General features: G+C 38.9%; 1 non-coding gene across 1 annotated transcript; it reads left to right on the forward strand.

Moving 5' to 3' along the window:
- Positions 1 to 13,527: 13,527 nt before the first annotated feature.
- Positions 13,528 to 13,634, forward strand: LOC114417582. Its single transcript, XR_003667842.1, has one exon. It is a non-coding gene; the product is annotated as a small nucleolar RNA R71 (small nucleolar RNA).
- The last annotated feature ends 1,662 nt before the right edge of the window (positions 13,635 to 15,296 follow it).

Genomic DNA, 15,296 nt, shown 5'->3' on the forward strand with positions numbered 1-15,296 from the left:
CTGACCCTAAGGTCATGTGACATGCGGAGACAAATTATTGTCATCCGCACACCTTTTCGCCATCCAGAGACGATCGAGTCTGATGGCACGCAAAGACAAATTATGGTCATTCTGCACCTTTTGTCATCCAGAGGCGGCGAGCTCGATGACACACGGAGACAAATTATGGTCATCCGCACACCTTTTTCTCCATCCAGAGACGATCGAGTCCGATGGCACGCAGAGACAAATTATGGTCACTCTGCACCTTTTGTCATCCAGAGGCGGCGAGCCCGATGACATGCGGAGACAAATTATGGTCATCCATACACCTTTTTCACTATCCAGAGACGATCAAGTCCGATAGCACGCGGAGACAAATTATGGTCATCCGCACGCTTTTGCTTTTTTTTTTTCACTCTTGTCGTCCGGAAACATTCAAGTCCAGCGATGCACGGAATTCTTCTCTGTCGGGCAGAGACGATTGGGTGCAATGGCAAAGGGAAGTGTCGTGGTTGTCCAACTTTGTCATTTTCAAAGCACTGAAGTTTATTGACGCTTCTGATGCCTTTTCTTTTCTTACTGAACGACAGGTTCCGCTGGCGGGGATATTGACCGGCCGAATGATGTTTCGCTCGAACGAAATTAGTGTCTTATCTTTACTTCCCTTTTATCTCCAATAAAAGACAAGTAAAGAGGGGCAACTGTCATACCCTAATTTCGTCTGGGGCCCATCTGTTTGGTGGGATGCAACCTTCGCTTGACCACTTCGAGGTAGTTGACACTCATCGTTAGGCAGTGAAGTTCCGTGACATGTCGAGAGTTGAAAGGAAGCATTAATGCGTAATCCATAAAGTTTCGTAACATTCCAGAAGCCAAAGAGGGGATGATTGCATAATCCGTAAGGTTTCGTGACATTACGAAAAGAAAACAAGTTTCGTTACGTAATTCATAAAGTTCCGTAACGTTACGGAAAAAGAATCAACAAAAAAGGGCATATGGGGTGTATTTAGTAAACAGGGGTGTGCAAATAGCAATCAGGCCTACTTGGGCCTTCCAGGATGTTCCAACAGAAGGCAGTGCCTTCTGGTGGAAGCAACAGGCGAGCTGGGCGGCAACCACCTCCCTCTTTTTCCCTATAAATAGGGGAAGGAGGGCAGAACAAATTCGTTCAACCCTCCTGGTATCTGAGATTCACTTAAAATTAGTGAGAAAAATTGTTTCCGTGAAGAAAATCCAAGACGAGGCGCTTCCGTAACGCTTCTAAGACGTTTCTGTGGGCGATTTCGTGAAGATTTTCCACCGTTCTTCATCGTTCTTCGTTCGTTCTTCGTTGTTCTTCGTTCTTCAACCGGTAAGTTCCCAAAATCGAACCTTTCAATTCATTCTATGTACCCTTAGTGGTCCCCACTTGTTTCGCGTGCTTTTATTTTTATTTCGTTTGCTTTTCGTACCTCCTTTTGACGTGCTTTAGTCATTCATTAAAGTCGTTTTCTCGCCTAATCAGAAATAAAATAAATTTCCACCGATCATTTGAGTTGTAACATCTTTTAATTTCTGTTAGAATAAAATCCGACCGATCTTTCACGCCGTAACCACGTTTAAAACCAAAAAAAGGCAAAATAATAATATAATAATCACAAAAATATCTTTAAATAAAATAATAAAAAAAATCATTTCTTTGGAATTTTCTTTCTTAATAAAATTGACTAATAACCAAAGTGAAACTAAGGCTAAAATCAATTCATAAATCAAGCTTTTGTCATCACCTAAAAACCATTTTTAAAGGTCCTGTAGAAGCAAAGCTTCATGGTGAATCAAAGGTGATTCAAAGGTGTTTTGATGATAACAAAAGATGATGACAAAGGTGATGACAAAAAGCTCAAAGATCAATCAATGAACAACTCAAGAGAATCCAAGATCAATCAAGAACAATTCAAAAGTTCAAGATAAGAATCAAGAAGAATTCAAGACTCAAGAAGAAAGTCTAGAGTCAAGAATCAAGATTCAAGGTTCAAGATCTCAAGAATCAAGATCAAGATTCAAGACTCAAGATTCAAGAATCAAGAGAAGGCTCAATCAATATAAGTATGAAAAGTTTTTTCTCAAAACTTTGAATAACACATGAATTTTTGACAAAACCTTTTACCAAAGAGTTTTTACTCTCTTGTAATTGATTACCATATTGTTGTAATCGATTACCAGTAGCAAAATGAGTTTGAAAAAGTTTTCAAACTGAATTTACAACGTTCCAATTATATTCAAAAAGTTGTAATCGATTACAATGTTTTGGTAATCGATTACCAGTGCCCTAGAACGTTGAAATTCAAATTCAAAGGTGAAGAGTCGCATCCTTTCACTTAAAAGCTTTGTGTAATCGATTGGTAATCGATTACCAGTGACTGTTTCTGAATAAATCAAAAGATGTAACTCTTCAAAAAGGTTTTGACTTTTTCAAATTGGTTTTAAGTTTTTCTAAAAGTTATAACTCTTCTAAATGGTCTTCTTGACCAGACATGAAGAGTCTATAAAAACAAGGCTTTGTTTTGCATTTCAAGAATCTTGAATACTTTTCCAATCCATTCTTTACAAGCCTTGAATCTCTTTGAACTTCTTCTTCTTCTTTGTACCAAAAGCTTTCTGAAGTTTTCTCGTTTTCCAAACCTTGAAAAATTGTGCTATTCATCTTTTCATTCTCTTCTCCCTTTGCCAAAAAGAATTCGCCAAGGACTAACTGCCTGAATTCTTTTTGTGTCTCTCTTCTCCTTTTTCCAAAAGAACAAAGGACTAACCACCTGAATTCTTTTGTGTCTCCCTTCTTCCTTGTCAAAGAATTCAAAATGACATAGTCTGAGAATTCTTTTGATTCTTCCCATTCCCTAATACAAAAGTGTTCAAAGGACTAACTGCCTGAGAATTCTTTTGTATCCCCATTCACAAAGTATCAAAGGTTTAACAGCCTGAGATCTTTGTCTCAACACATTGGAGGGTACATCCTTTGTGGTACAAGTAGAGGGTACATCTACTTGGGTTTGACTGAGAACAAGAGAGGGTACATCTCTTGTGGATCAGTTCTAGTGGAGGGTACATCCACTAGGTTCAAAAAGCACAAGGGAGGGTACATCCCTTGTGGATCTTTGCTTGTAAAAGGATTTTTACAAGGTTGAAAGAAATCTCAAGGACCGCAGGTCGCTTGGGGACTGGATGTAGGCACGGGTTGTTGCCGAACCAGTATAAAAACTCTTGTGTGTTTGTTTCCTTCTTCCCTACTCTTTTACTTTCCGCTGTGTATTTAATTTCCGCTTTTACTTTCTGGTAAGTTTCTCTTCTACTCCATATTCTCTTAACAACAAAAGTAAAAGCCTTAAAAGAGTAATTTTTTTAATTAGTAAAGGTTTAGGAATAATTAATTCAACACCCCCTTCTTAATTATTCTGAGGCCACTCGATCCAACAGGTCCAACGCCTTGAAATGGTCCTTTTCACTTTTATTGGTTAAACATGGACTTTTAAAAGCCTAAAATCGACACATAGCTTTGTCACCTCTTTCAAAAAACCAAGAGATCATTAATGGTCCAATGCCTTAATTTTTTCTCTCCTTTCAAAAGAATCGAAAGATCGTTTAATGGTCCAACACCTTAAATGAACTTTTATTCAATCAAAATATATCTTGCAAAAAAAGATAAAAACAACTTAACCAACGTTTAGTTCTCAAAGAACTACGTAGGTCTGATTTCCTTATCACAATTGAGGAATACGTAGGAGCAAGGGAAACACCCTTGTCGACCACAAAAAGATAAAAAATATAAAAGGCATAAAAAGACATAAAAAGCGTAAAAAAGGGAAGATAAAACAAATTGAAGTCATATTTGCACACTTGATTAAAGGCTGCCGTCCTTTGTCACGGACGCGTGGGGTGCTAATACCTTCCTCGTGCGTAAATACAACTCTCGAACCTTTCAAACTTAAAGTTCGTAGACCATGCCTTTTCCAGTTTTTCCGACGTTTTCCTCGAATAAACGTTTGTGGAAACTCCGCGCTTTTTCCTTTCATGGAAGACGCACCCGTGAGCCCTCGCGTCGCCGTCCCGCCGATGGGTAGGTTGCGACAAAGTATATGTGGACATTATATTTCAAAGCTTATGCAGACTAAGTTTGAGATGAGCATGATGGGAGAATAGGAATTTTTCCTTGGCTTACAAATGAAGCAAACAAGCAACGGATATACATTCACCAAACCAAGTATGTGAAAGAACTTCTAAAGAAGTTCAACATGAATAATGCTAAGGAAATGAAAACACCAATGCATCTAACCACATATCTTACACTAAATGAGGAACTAAAGAAGGTGGACAACACTCAATACAAAGCAATGATTGGATCATTATGTGAATGTATGTATACATGATTTTGATGATGTTAAAAGAAGAATCAAACAAAGTTGCTTCAAAGGATAAGCATGGCTTCTAGATTAATACAAGATTGCTTCAACAAACAAAGCCTTGCTTCAAGATTAACTCAAGATCAAGCCTTGCCTTAAAACAAAGTGCTTTCAAGACATTCAAGGCTTTCGTAATCAATTACCAGGCAGTGTAATCGATTACCAGAAGACAGGGTTGAGAAATAGTTGTTGAAAAAGGTTTTGAATTTGAATTTTCAACATGTAATCGATTACACCAACATTGTAATCGATTACCAATGGAGAGTTTTCATAAAAACTGCCAACAGTCACATCTTTTCATTGGATTGGTGAATGGCCATCAAAGGCCTATAAATAGGTGACTTGGGCACGAATTTTAGAGAAAGTTTTGCTGGTCCAAAATGTCTTATCCTCTCAAAAGGAAATGAGAGAGAGATTCCAAAAGAATTTCATTGCCATATGCTCTCTTAAAAGAAACTCTTGGACAAACACTTGTAAATCCATTAAGAGTTTCTCCATGGACTTCAATTGTAATATCCTTCTCTTCAAGAGAGAATTCCTCTTCTTTCTTCTTATACAAAGAGATTGTTTAAGGGACTGAGGGTCTCTTGAGTTGTAAGGATTCCTAAACACAAGGGATGGGTTGTCCCTGTGTGGTTCAGAAGTTGTAAAGGATTTTACAAAGATAGTGGAAATCTCAAGTGGGTTGCTTGAGTACTGGACGTAGGCACAGGAAGTGGCCGAACTAGTATAAAACCATGTTTACATTCTCTCTTCCCTTATCTTATTTATTTTGTTGCAATCAATTGTGTCTTGCATGTTTAAAGAACATTATTAAATTGATTGCTGCTTCTTCTGCATTCTAAGCCTATCCCTCTTAAGTTATTGAGGCCACAAGGTCCAACACATTATTGTACTTGATTGCATCTAGATGTGACATAATGTTTAGTGTATGCTTGTGTGCTAGATTTCAGAAAGATCCAAGGGAAGTTTACTTAATTGTTGTTAACAAAATATTTATATATCTCATTGGAACTTTTAATCTTGGTCTTTACTTTAAAAAGGGAAAAGACTTCAGGTTGATAAGTTGTTGTGATGTTGACTATTTTGGTGAAAAGCTTGAAAGGAAAAGTATTAGTAGAAGCTATCACTTCATTAGTGGAAACCTAGCTTATCACGCTTATCTTGAGTTATTTTGAACCATAGATTTTACCTTTCGTAAACCCCTAACAAGAAAGAACCATAACTTAGGAACCAACATGAGTCATCATTCATCTAGTGTTAATGGTGAGGGTACTAGTCATAAAGACCTTCTATCTAAAATCTTAGATGAGTTGAGTTCCCTCAAGTCATGGAAAGAAAAACTAGAAAGAAAAAAAAAGGAAAAGAGAGGGTATAAATAAATCAAGATAAGAGGGAACAAATAAGGGAAGAAGCAAGAAGGAAAATACTAAAATAGTTAAGGAAAGAAAAACATGCCACCTATAGTAGTCATGACTCTTGTAAGAGCCTAAGTGAAGAAATTCGTAACTATTATAAAGGAAGGCATAGGTCACTGATCGAGGCCGTACCCGAATCAAATAAACATGAAAATGCAGTAACTAGGAAGTGATCCTAGGTCGTTTTCCAACGAGCAGTGACAAACCAAATGTTCATAATATACTTGCAGTAACAGTAACGATTGGGGGGGGGGGTTGTTTGTTTTGTGATTAAAGAGCAGAACAAGTAAACTGGAATACGAAACAACTAATGTTAAAAACGGGTTGTTTCCTCTGAGTCAGAAGCCATTCTCTTATCCTGGGTTATGGAGAATTCGTCCCTGACAGTCAACCACTTAATCCAACCCTATTTCAATTTACTAAGCGAAAATCAACTTAGGGTTTTCAATACGTGATTAGGCACCACATACACCAGTTAGCCCTTCGTCCATTAAGCATGAACGCAAGTTAGGCTTAGAGGCAATTAATCGAACACGAAGCGTGCACTGATTAATATTCACGAATTTGGGATAACTGGTGAAGGGAAAACTGCCAGGAAACCACATTACAAGCGAAACCTCAAAGAGAGTTGGGCTTCGTCCTCAAAAGGAAACAACACCAGAAAATCTAGCCTTTCATGGATTCAAACAGAAAACGCAAATGAAACATGAAGCAGAAACGTAAATGAAAGTAGAAGAAGAAGCAAGAACGAAATTGTAATTAGAAGCAGAAAATGTAAAATTGCATTACGTGAACAGTAGCATCAAAGCAGGAAACGTAAAACCCTAAAACAAAAGCTCTGAATAATGAATAGCATAACATAATGCCTTGCACGAATCCCAAGGCTGCTATTTAAAAAGAGTCACTCAAAGTCACTGGGCCTTATTACAATACTCTGGCCCAAAACGCAATAAACACTGAACAACATAAAATAAAATTGCGAAATTTCCTAATTAGAAATTAACTAAGGTAAGCGCTGCTTTATTTGCCATCTTCAAGTCCACAACCAAAATCTGGATTAAGCCCAATGTTTCATTAATTCCTGAAAAAAGGATTAAAAACATCAAATTAGCTAAATGGGCCCAAATAATAAAACTGCCTAATTAATTGACAATTAAGACCAATCAGTAATTAAAATGGTGCAAAAAGGGTTTAGAAAATAGAAGAAAATGATGGCACATCAAAACCCCCCATACTTAGCCTTTTGCACTCCTGGGCAAAATGAAACAAAGAACAAAAGCCAAGGATATCAAAGAGAGACAAACAAAAACATTCACACATTTCTCAATGAACATCAAGGAATGAAAGTAATGGGTAACATCTAACATAAGGAGATCTGAAAAGTCAAGACATTCATGAAAATCATCCAAGCAACCCAATCATGGCAAAATAGTTAATCAGCTCAAGAATGAAAAGTGATAAAGCCTCACAAGATATACACTCTATCTCTCAAGTGTCTAGGCTACTATTTACCCTCAAAGCACCCAAGAAAACAAACACCACATAAACTTGGCAAGATTCTAAAATTGACAATCAACCCATAAACACAAGCACATGAGGATCAAAAGGTATTTTAAGGTTGTAATGGGGCCAAGGACAAGGTATGGAAAAATATGGAATAAGTGGCTAAATCCCAAAGGAATAGAGGAGCAATGGGGAATAAGTGCATAATAAGAAAAAATAAGAAAATAAAAAGAAGTAAAGATAAAATTTAAACATAAAGAGTAGAACCAAGAGTCTCATCATTCTTTTGCCATTTAAGATCTTATTCACTCAACTTTATTGCTTTTATTTTTTATTTATTATTATTTTTTTTTACTCTATATCCTTTGAGAAACAACATTTCATTCAGCATGTCCAACATTTAACCAATATACAATGTACATCAAGTATGGCCCAAAATACATCATGAAGTATAGCCAACAAAACAAGTTATCCAATGAAACAAAACCCCCCCCCCCCCACACTCATTCCCAAAACAATTCCAAAACTCCAAAATTCCTTAAGGATATGGTGATATCATGGTTTTTCACTTAAGGCTTGTAGTGAGCTTCAAAACAAGGAAAGGGAAACAAGGCTCAAAAGGGCTATCAAAGGAATTAATTCAAGGTAAGTCCATTTGGCTAGAAGCTTATAAGAACAAAATTGCCTCAATCATTTCCAAATATGCATGTGAATTAGGACGCATCAACAAGAATCAAGCCAAGGCTATTGTGCAAGCAATCAATGGGGCAAAACACACCAAATCATTATGATGATGGATGGCTCAAATTCTCACAAAGGTAAACTCATCACTTTCAAAACTATCATGACATGTAGAGAAGAATCAAGGATTTCAAGTCACAAAATGTCAAGAACTTTTATTTTCAAAACAATTACCCATTTCTTGAACATATCCTATAATTCAAAGAAAAACATGCAAAGTCGTACATGCACACAAAATTGACCCAAAATATTAAACTAAAAATCTGACGAAACTAACAACATTAACAAATTAACACAACTAACAAATTAACAAAACCAACAAAACTAGCAAAACCAAAGAACACCCCCCCCCCCATACTTAAACAACACATTGTCCTCAATGTAGCACAATTAAAAGATTAAAAACAATTAAATCATCAAATAGAATCGGACAAGTGTAATAAAAGCAAAGAAGGAGATAGGAAAAGAAAAACTCCCTAAGTCATGGTGGAGGAAGAGTAGGGTGGAGTAAGGAAGTCTCTTCCACCACTACGTCCACTAAAGAAGGGTTCGTGAGGAATGGCTTAAGTCGATGTCCGTTGACCTTGAAGCTCTTGTTTGTGGAGTCGCTTTTGATCTCAACTGTACCATAAGGAAAAACATTAGTAACAACAAAAGGACCAATCCACTTAGACCTCAACTTACCACTTATGAGTCCAAGCCTAGAATTATACAATAACACTTTTTGCCCAACCACGAAGTCTTTTTTAACTATCATGCTATCATGGAACTTCTTGGTCTTTTCTTTGTAGAACTTGGCATTCTCGTAGGCTTCTAGGCGGATTTCATCTAACTCACTCAGTTGCAACTTTCTTTCCTCACCAACTTGATCCATAGAGAAGTTGCAAGTCTTCACTGCCCAGTAAGCTTTGTGCTCAATTTCCACTGGAAGATGACATGCCTTTCCAAAGACAACCCGATAAGGAGACATTCCTATGGGTGCTTTGTAGGTAGTCCGATGTGCCCAGAGAGCATCATCAAGCCTGGTACTCCAATCTTTCCTGCTTGGCTGCACAATCTTCTCTAAAATTCGCTTGATTTCTCAGTTAGAAATTTCTGCCTGTCCATTGGTCTGGGGGTGGTATGGTGTGGATACCCTGTGTACCACCCCGTACTTTTTAAGCAGGGCATGCATTGTCCTGTTGCAAAAATGGGTTCCTTGATCACTAACAATTTCTTTAGGTACTCCAAACCTGCAAAACAGATTAGACCTGACAAAGTCTGCGACAACTTTAGCATCATTAGTTCTAGTGGGCTTGGCTTCCACCCATTTTGAAACATAGTCAACTGCAAGGAGAATGTAAACATAACCAAAAGAGACAGGAAAAGGGCCCATGAAATCTATACCCCAGACATCAAACACCTCACAGAATAGCATAGGTTGCTGAGGCATTTGTTGTCGCCATGTAAGTGTATTTCCTGCTCTCTGACACTGCTCACAAGTGCTGCAGATCTTCCACGCATCTTTAAAGATGATGGGCCAATAAAAACCACAATCAAGCACTTTGCGAGCTGTCCTTTGAACACCCAGATGACCTCCCAGTGCGGAAGAATGACAGAACTGTAGGACTGAGTCAGTCTCATGATCTGGAATGCACCGTCTAATGACCTGATCACTGCACAATTTCCACAAGTAGGGGTCATCCTAAATAAAATGCTTAGCATCACTTTTAATTTTATCTTTTTGGGCCTTAGATGCTAAGGGAGGAAAAACAGAAGCAACTAAATAATTGACAATATTAGCAAACCAGGGAGTAGAAAGAGAGTCAGAAATACTATACAGTATATACGAATGATCATCCGGGAAATCATCCCGAATAGGTGAATCTGCATCAGATACACGTTCGATCCGACTCAAATGATCAGCAACTAGATTTTGTGCTCCGCTCCTATCACAGATCTCCAAGTCAAACTCTCGGAGCCAGAGCATCCATCGGATCAACCTAGGCTTAGAATCAGCCTTCTTCAACAAGTACTTTAAAGCTGCATGGTCAGTATAAACAATAATGCGGGTACCAAGCAAATAAGATCGAAATTTTTCAAGAGCAAAAACTATGGCTAGAAGCTCCTTCTCAGTAGTAGTATAATTCGCTTGGGCAGCATCTAAAGTCCTAGAAGCATAGTATATCACCCTGGGCAATTTATCAATTTTTTGAGCAAGGACAGCCCCCAATGCATAATTTGATGCATCACACATAAGCTCAAAAGGGGCTGTCCAGTCGGGTGCCTGGATGATGGGGGTGGTAGTCAGCGCTCTTTTGAGGCAATCAAAAGCCTCTTTGCATCTGTCATTAAAGTCAAACTCCACCTCCTTTTGCAACAAGTTGGACAATGGAAGGGCTACTTTGCTAAAATCCCTTATAAAGCGCCTGTAGAATCCTGCATGACCAAGAAAAGATCGCACCTCTCGCACACAAGAGGGGTAAGGCAATTGTGAAATAACAGAAATTTTTGCCGGATCTACTTCAATACCCTTATTGGAAATAATGTGGCCTAAAACTATACCTTGCTCAACCATAAAATGACATTTTTCAAAATTTAGAACAAGGTTAGTTTCAATTCATCTATTCAAAACTTTTTCCAAACTATTCAAACAACCATCAATAGAGGATCCATATACAGTGAAATCATCCATAAACACCTCTATGCAATTTTCTAAAAAATCACTAAAAATACTAATCATGCACCGCTGGAAGGTACCAGGGGCATTGCACAGGCCGAAAGGCATCCTCCTATAGGCAGAAGTGCCGAAGGGGCAGGTGAATGTGGTCTTTTCCTGATCCTCAGGAGCAATAGTAATTTGCATATAACCAGAAAAACCATCAAGGAAACAGTAGTGGGATTTACCTGCCAGGCGTTCAAGCATTTGGTCAATGAATGGCAGGGGAAAATGGTCCTTTTTGGTAACCTGGTTCAGCCTCCTATAGTCAATGCAGACTCTCCAACTGTTCTGCACCCGAGTAGGAATTAGCTCCTCCTTCTCATTTTTTATCACTGTGAGGCCGGTCTTCTTCGGGACTACCTGGACGGGACTCACCCATTGGCTGTCGGAGATAGGATAAATGATTCCAGCTTGTAAAAGCTTGGTTATCTCCTTCTTCACTACATCAAGAATCACCGGGTTGAGTCTTCTCTATGGCTGTCTTACTGGTTTAGCTCCATCCTCTAAATTTATTCGATGCATACATGTGGATGGGCTAATACCAGGAATGTCCGCCAGGGTCCAGCCTATAGCCTTCTTATGCTTCTTGAGAACTGACAACAACTTCTCCTCTTGCTCATCAGCAAGGGAGGCAGATATAATCACTGGAAAACTCTTGCTATCATCCAAGTAAGCGTATTTTAAATTTGATGGCAGAGGCTTCAATTCTGGTGTGGTCGGCTGGACAGTGGTAGAAGGAGATGGTTTCTCAACCTTTACCTCATAAAGAAAGTCAGAGGTATGTGTACTTCCTGAAACATGGTTAGTTCTATCTGACTCTATAAAATCAATCTCGAGAGGTAAAACACCACCACCAGACATGCAATCAATATCACTCTCAGATTCACTCTCAGCATCAAATTCAGACATATGATCAAGTACAATTTCAGACTCAATGCATGAAGAGTGAGAGGCATGCAGATTAGAATAAAGATCAGTCATGTATTCATCAACAACATGGTCAATTATTTCAGCACGAAATACAGAAAGATCTTCAGATGGGTATTTCATAGCATCCAGAATATTAAAATGAATAGTTATGTCACCAAATTCCATAGACAGTGTGCCTGCATAAACATCTATCTTAGTTCTAGCAATTTTCATAAAGGGTCTGCCTAGAATGATGGGAACTGATCCTTGAGAAAATCCATCTTCCATATTCAAGATATAAAAATCAACAGGGAAAATCAGTTCACCAACTCTAACTAAGACATCTTCTATGAAACCAACAGGATAGGCAACACTTCTATTAGCTAAATGAATTACCACATCAGTTGACTGCAAGGGACCTAGAGATAGAGAATTAAAAATCGACAGAGGCATAACACTAACAGAGGCTCCTAAATCTAGCATGGCATTCTCAAACTTACTATTCCCTATAATACAAGGTATGCTGAATGTACCTGGATCTTTGCATTTTTCAGGAATTTGAGGAACAGATTTACCAATCAATGCGGAGACATTTCTGCCCATGCTAATTCGTTCACTTCCTTTAAGCTTCCGCTTATTAGTGCACAACTCTTTCAAGAATTTGGCATATCTTGGAATTTGCTTTATTGCATCCAACAGAGGTATGTTTACCTCTACTTTTCTAAATGTTTCCAATATCTCTTTCTCTGCCTCTTCCATTTTTTTGTTGGAAACTGCTCTTGGAGGGAATGGAAGAGGGGGAATGTGCTGCTTCTGCAAATCAGAATTACCTGTGGAAGAAGATTCACCTGCACAGAAATTGTTAGGTAAATTTTTGTCATCACCTTTTTCTGGGGTAGAGTGAAGTTTGGCAGGTTCATTTGCAGATGAGGAAGGTGCTACGGGCTGAGGTCCTTGACACTGCTTTCCCGACCTCAATGAAATGGCACTGACATTTTTGGGATTTTGGACAGCTTGAGAAGGCAGCTTGTCAGAATTCTGGGACTGTTGTTGGTTCAATTGGGTAGCCAATTGTCCCATCTGATTGGTTAAGCTCTGAATGGAGGCTCTGGTCTCTTGCTGAAACTGCATGTTCTGCATAGTCATTTGCCTCACAAGTTCTTCGAGGAAAGGTTGTGGAGGGGCCTCTACTGTTGGCTGTTTCTGGGGTTGTTGCTGTTGTTGGATTGGTGGAGGAATGTATGGTCTGCTTGGGCCAACAGCATTTTGGAAGGAAGGAGCAGGCTGTTGTTGTTGTTGCTGAGGGCTGGACCATCTAAGGTTAGGGTGATTCCTCCATCCAGGGTTGTATCTGTTGCTGGAGAGGTCATAATTTTTCTGCTGTGGTTGATTTTGCTGCTGAGGTTGAGGAGGTCTATTGTAAATATTTGCAGCATAAGCTTCAGGCTCCTCGATTGCTCCAGGTTGTTGCATGGAAGGGCAAAAGTCTGTATGGTGGTCAGTAGAGGAGCACAAACCACAAACCCTTGCAACAGGTACAGATTTCTGATTCAAGGCCAGCTAGGTTACCAAGTTAACCAATGCATTCAGTTTTCCTTCAAGCTTCTTAGTCTCTGATGATGCAGCTGAGTTTGTAGCTACCTCATGCACTCCTCTAATGACTATGACATCATTTCTGGCGCTAAACTGCTGAGAGTTGGAAGCCATCTTCTCAATTAAATTTCTGGCTTCAGCAGGAGTCATGTCTCCAAGGGCTCCACCACTGGCAGCATCTATCATACTTCTCTCCATATTACTGAGTCCTTCATAAAAATATTGGAGAAGAAGCTGCTCCGAAATCTGATGGTGAGGGCAACTGGCACATAGTTTTTTAAATCGCTCCCAGTACTCATACAGGCTCTCTCCACTGAGTTGTCTAATACCTGAGATATCTTTCCTGATGGCTGTGGTCCTGGAAACAGGGAAAATTTTTCTAAGAATACTCTCTTAAGGTCATCCCAGCTCGTGATGGACCTTGGAGCAAGGTAATACAGCCAGTCCTTTGCCACTCCCTCCAGAGAATGAGGAAAAGCCTTCAGAAATATGTGATCCTCTTGGACATCTGGGGGTTTCATGGTGGAGCAGACAATATGAAATTCCTTCAAATGTTTGTGCGGGTCTTCACCTGCAAGGCCATGAAACTTTGGAAGCAAATGAATCAGCCCAGTTTTAAGAGCATATGGGACATCCTCATCAGGGTATTGGATGCACAAGCTTTCGTAGGTGAAATCAGGTGCAGCCATTTCCCTTAGAGTCCTCTCACGGGGTGGAGGTTGTGCCATGTTCTCAGAATGTGCAAAATCAGAATGCTCAGAATCAGAATGCTCAAAATTATAATGCTCCAAATTAGGATGTTCAAAATCACCAATAATAGAATGCACAGATTCACCAGTAATGGAATGCTCAGGATGATCAAAAGGTATAAAATGATGCCTAACTAATCTATGAAATGTCCTATCTATCTCAGGGTCAAAGGGTTGTAAGTCAGATGGATTGCCTCTAGTCATACACTACATTCAGCATGCACAACTAGTTGCCTTGTCATGTAAATAAAGGTGCAGGTTTGAACTACAGCTACCCTCAAATGATATCCAAATGACTTGAAATTTTGTGAGCAACCTTATAAAATGATGAGAAGATACCACAAAAAATTTCAGACAAAAATTCAAAGTCTAACTATGAAAGCTAAAATTGGTGGGTTAAGAAAAATAAGTGAATAAAACTTGAAAAATAAAAAACTTTTGACAGAATCGTTTTTTTTGGATGATGGAGACCTCAGCCGGCCTATGGCGGGCTGCCACGGCATAGGAAATTTTTTTCTACCCCAAATGCATATATAATAATTGTGATTCTGATAACCGGAGCAAAAGTTATGGCCGTTTGAAGTTTTGACAAACACAAAATTTGCAAGTTTTTTGGAACTTTCAAATCTGACCAAACTAAAGGCTCTAGCTATTTTTCCCACAAAATATGGATTAAAAGAAGTTACCACAAAAAATTTCAGCCAAAAATAACAACCCTAGCTACTAAAACAAAAAATCTCAAATAATTCAGCATGGGTGGTCGCTAAAATCAGTCTCTAATTGATTTCTACTACTACTCTGTTTTGCCGCAAGCAAAAGTGGTCGCTAAGTCCGTCGCAAAACACTATTCACAGCAAAACACCCAAGACTGAAACAGGGGAAACGCTTAATGGGAAAACTGAAACAGAACACACACTAAACAAAATACCAGGACACTAAACAACACTAACACACATACTAACACAATACTAACAATTAAACATAAAACACGAAAGGATTAAACACACAACACTAGCTAGCTATTATGAACCTTTGGACACTGCTCCTCGGCAACGGCGCCAAATTTGATCGAGGCCGTACCCGAATTAAATAAACATGAAAATGCAGTAACTAGGAAGTGATCCTAGGTCGTTTCCCAACGAGCAGTGACAAACCAAATGTTCATAATATACTTGCAGTAATAGTAACGATTGGGGGGGGGGGTTTGTTTGTTTTGTGATTAAAGAGCAGAACAAGTAAACTGGAATACGAAACTACTAATGTT

The sequence above is a fragment of the Glycine soja genome, chromosome 6 (genome assembly GCF_004193775.1).
Source record: "Glycine soja cultivar W05 chromosome 6, ASM419377v2, whole genome shotgun sequence".
NCBI lineage: Eukaryota > Viridiplantae > Streptophyta > Magnoliopsida > Fabales > Fabaceae > Glycine > Glycine soja.